Source organism: Trichechus manatus, unplaced genomic scaffold, assembly GCF_000243295.1.
Source record: "Trichechus manatus latirostris isolate Lorelei unplaced genomic scaffold, TriManLat1.0 scaffold00301, whole genome shotgun sequence".
Classification (NCBI taxonomy): domain Eukaryota; kingdom Metazoa; phylum Chordata; class Mammalia; order Sirenia; family Trichechidae; genus Trichechus; species Trichechus manatus.
The window spans coordinates 495,476-499,691 of NW_004444237.1; the positions used below are offsets into that span (position 1 = coordinate 495,476).

Sequence of the window (4,216 nt, forward strand, 5' to 3'; positions counted from 1 at the left end):
TACAGTTCTGGGCACAAGGCTTTAAGAACGGTCCTGTCAGGCTGCATCGTATCTGGAGAGTCACAAGGAGGGGAAGGTGCTCAAACCATGTCATACAAAAAGGGAGAGAAAACTAGGATCACTTTCACGGAGCTTAAGTGAATATTTAACATTGATTAATACGTGCCTGAATTATTCTCCAAAATCAACCAACCCCAGTTAGGGTGGAGATAAGTAGCAAATATCCCTTCCTCTTCCAAGAGGGAAAAACTAAAGCTAGAGGTACCGCAGTGAGAGTAAATTCCCAATGCTGCAGTAAACAATTCCCAACGCTACCTGAGTCACTATCGTTCCGCATCCCCGGCAGTGACCAAAGCCGGCGACTCAAGTGCATGCAGGCCTTTTAGTTTCAGGTTGATAAACGAACTAGTTAAATAAAACTTTTTATTTTTTTGCTGCACAGTCTGAATTTAAGAAATCCCCACTACAGATTATTTTTAAAACAAGCTTCAATGCAATATATAATCCAATAATAACTAACTTTCCCTGATCATTATTCAAAACGGGTCGTTCCTGAACACAATATGAAACAAAATACTTTCACGTCCCTCTATCTTCCTGCTATCACATCCCATTCCGCGGTCTAGACTGCCCTGGCAATGAAGACACCACAGAAAATGTTGTTTATAGTAAAAGTTTATTTTCATTGCTATTTCATGCAACATAATCTCAAATCAGGTCTGTGTTCTAAGATGAGCAGAAGACGGCTTAAGTCTCCGAGGCGATTTCCTTCACACTGCTCCTCTGAGGAGGGCATGGAAGTCCAGCACCCCAAATGCTGACACCTAACATTGTGCCCACTGAGAACTCACCTCTAATTACAGAAAGAAGAGATTACATCAATATACAAGAATCAAGTTGTATGAGGGTGTAGTCATAAATGCCACCCACTCGAGGGTTGCTGTAATGAGAAGGACTGATTTTTTCCTGCAAAGCTCAGTGCTGCTTTTTTTAAGAAAAAGGTCAGAATATGTGAAAGCACTTAAGCCTTGTGCTTCTGTCTCTTACATTAAGAACAATCAGCTCGGAGATTTTTAATTCTTCGTGAGTTCCAGCTGGGATGGGACTACGACTGATGGGGTCTAGTGAAAACAGTAAATCCAAGCTTGGCGACCATCAGCAAACTGTTGAAAAGAAACACATATGCAGAGTCAGGTAGAAGATGAAGAGGCACTCAGCTTTTTTAAGGGCCTAGGTTCTGCAGGTGCCTCACAGCGGCACGATGAGGGGGTACCAGGCTGAGAAGAAACCTCCCTCCGCAGGGCACCCAGGAACCACCACGACCGGGGGCAGTTCGCTCTGAGGTCTCACTAGTGCACCTGAGCAGGAGCTCCCAGTCCAACCGTCAGGAATTTGAGGGATGAAGACACTGAAGGCTAGAGAGAGCTGGGCCTCCCCAGGTCACAGAGCTAGTGAACGATCAAGGCAGGATTAGAACCCAGGTCTCGACCTTGGTCTACACCACTCCTCTGCTTTGTGTACAGAACATCAAGCTGACAGCGTGGTAACTACAATCAAAGCTCGGTAAGCTTTCCCCAAAATGGATTTTTCAAATTCTCCTACCTTCAGGATATCTTTATTAAACTTATGTGCTAAATTTTAAAAAAACAATTTGGCTTGGGTTTTATAGCTAAAGCTAATTAGAAAACAGGATTCAATCAAATCCCCTTTTAACAAAATTTCCATTAGCAAAGGATACCTATCAGACTAAGAAATATGCAACCCACACTGAAAGTCAGACGAAGGGCTGCAGTCCTGGCTTTGCACGAAGCTTCTGCAGCTGCAGAGACCCAGGATAGGCCACAGAGTAAACGCGAGCCCAAGACCACAGCTGCGGTGAATGAATATACTTACCTCATTTCCACACTAAATCGGCTACTGGTGTGGCAGCCTTTCCAACTTGTGTATAAATTAAATGATGTCAGTGATGCACAGCATCAGCTATACCGAGATAAGTAAATTTTTGAACGTAAAAAGTATCTGGGGCAATAAACTAAACCCCATCGTGGTAAAGAGCAGCAAAAGAACGTGACGTACCTGACACCTGCGATTAAGCCTGCAGGCATAAATTTTCCAGAGTGGTAGAATCTCATTCCCATGATGCCAGCCAAGGTCCCAGACGTAGCTGATAGAAAACAGCAAGACAATGGTTAAAAATCGTTACATCTTATAAGTGGGGGAACCAAACGAAGTGACCAGAGTCCCATCATCTTTCAAGGCCCAGATTCAATCCCACACTTCTTCCTCCTTCCCCAGGTTGGGGAACAGGAGAATGTCAGGGCCACCCATAGCTGAAGAGACTAAGTACAAACACTGGAACACCAGGCCCTCACGGCCCGGGCGCAGCCTGCCTGTCCAGCCACATCTCCCACCATCTTCCACTGCAAAACCCACACTTCAGCCACAGAGAACTTACAGTTTTCTGCAAAACTGCTGCCGGTCCTCCCCACCCCATGCCTTGCAGATGCTGTTCCCTCCACCCTGTGTGCTCTTCCCAGCCAGTCTCTATGGACCCCTACTCTATGCTAGCACCACAGCAGGGGCTGGAGGACACAACCGTCATCACACACAGCTTCTGTCTTCATAGCGTATAGAGTCTGAGGGGACAAGTGCAGAAGAATCACACACAAAATTATAATTTATGCTACAGGTACAATTAGTTCTACTCAGTTCCAGTTGCCATCAAGGTGACTCCAACTCATGGCAACCCCATGTGTGTCAGAGCAGAACTGTGCTCCACAGGGTTTCAATGGTAGGTTTTCCAGAAGGAGATTGCTAGGCCTTTCTTCTGAAGTTAATGCTACACAAATAATAGAGTAGGGGGTTCCAATCTGTTCAGGGAGGACATAAAAGGATTTACTGAGGAAGTGATGACTGAGCCGGGATCTGAAACAGAAGTAGGAGAGAACTGGCTGCAGGGGGAGGAAAGCACCTTCTAAGCAGAGGGAACAGCGCCTACAGAGGTTCTGCAGTGCGAGGGCCGTGGCACATTCCAGCAACTGGAGGGCCACTGTGGCTGGGTATAGAAATCAAGAAAAGGCTGGAGAAGAAGAGGGACCAGACCACACAGGGCTGTATTAAGGACTGTGCTCATCAACCTCAAAGCAACAAGAAGCCACTAAACAATATTAAGCAGAGGCATAAGTGTGCAAGCAGAGTTGTATTTTGAAGATATAATTTCAGCAGCACCAGGGATAAAAAGCTACAGGGACTCCAGAGAGCACATAGGGATACCAATTAGGGAACTGCCTCAGGCATGCAGGCAAGAGAGAAGGCTAACTGGGACTAAGATGGCGGCAGTGGAGATGGGAGACAGGGACCATTGAGGGCATGTGTGGGAGGTGGTGTCGCTAGGGCTTACTGATGAATCAGCCAAAGGGCTGGGGGAAGCGAACAATCAAGACCTGGACGGATGAGACCAGAAGACCAGATGGCTGTGGGATTCTGAGGTCAGTGTTGGCTATGTTGAGGTTCTGGCACCTTTAGGCACCTGTATAAGAAATTCTTGGAGAAGAAAGATATGTGTGAGTCACTTGTGTATTGGTGGTAATTAACGTCATGAGCTTCAATTACATGGTCAAGGGAGAAAGCATAAAAAGGATAAAAGGACCAGGCCGATGAATGTCAGTATTTAATGGTGAGAGAAAGACAGGTCTACAAAAAGAGAATGAGAAGATAAAAAGGAGAATGGAAAATGACTCGTCAACTACGTTGAGTACAGCAACAGGCCAAGTAAAATGAGAAGTGAACAGTGTCCACTGGATTGAGAAACAGGGTTCACTGGCAGCTATTTCCACAGAAAAAGAGGGCAGAAATGGGAGACTGAAGTGGGTCAAGCACATGTGGGAGGGGAGGAAGTGGAAGACAAGGAGTATACACAATTTTTTAAGAGAAGTTTGTGAAGAGGAAGAAAAAGTTAAGATAGCAGCTAGAGAAGGAAGCGGGGTCAAACAAGAGAGGTCCCTTTCCTCTTTGTAAAATGGTGAGCTATGAGCACATTTTCCCTACACGTCTGTCAGTCTGTCGTACTGTGGGGGCCTGCGTATTGCTGTGATGCTGGAAGCTATGCCACCAGTATTCAAATACCAGGGTCACTCAGGGTGGACAAGTTTCAGCTGAGCTTCCAGACAAAGACAGACTAGGAAGAAGGACCTGGTGGTCTACTTCTGAAAAGATA

General features: G+C 45.9%; 1 long non-coding RNA gene across 1 annotated transcript; it reads right to left on the reverse strand.

Annotated features, from left to right (window-relative positions):
* Nucleotides 1-657: 657 nt before the first annotated feature.
* Nucleotides 658-3,032, reverse strand: LOC111819204 (uncharacterized). Its single transcript, XR_002822960.1, has 2 exons — nt 2,077-3,032; nt 658-1,163 (listed from the first exon to the last, which is right to left on the reverse strand). It is a non-coding gene; the product is annotated as an uncharacterized LOC111819204 (long non-coding RNA).
* Nucleotides 3,033-4,216: the final 1,184 nt, after the last annotated feature.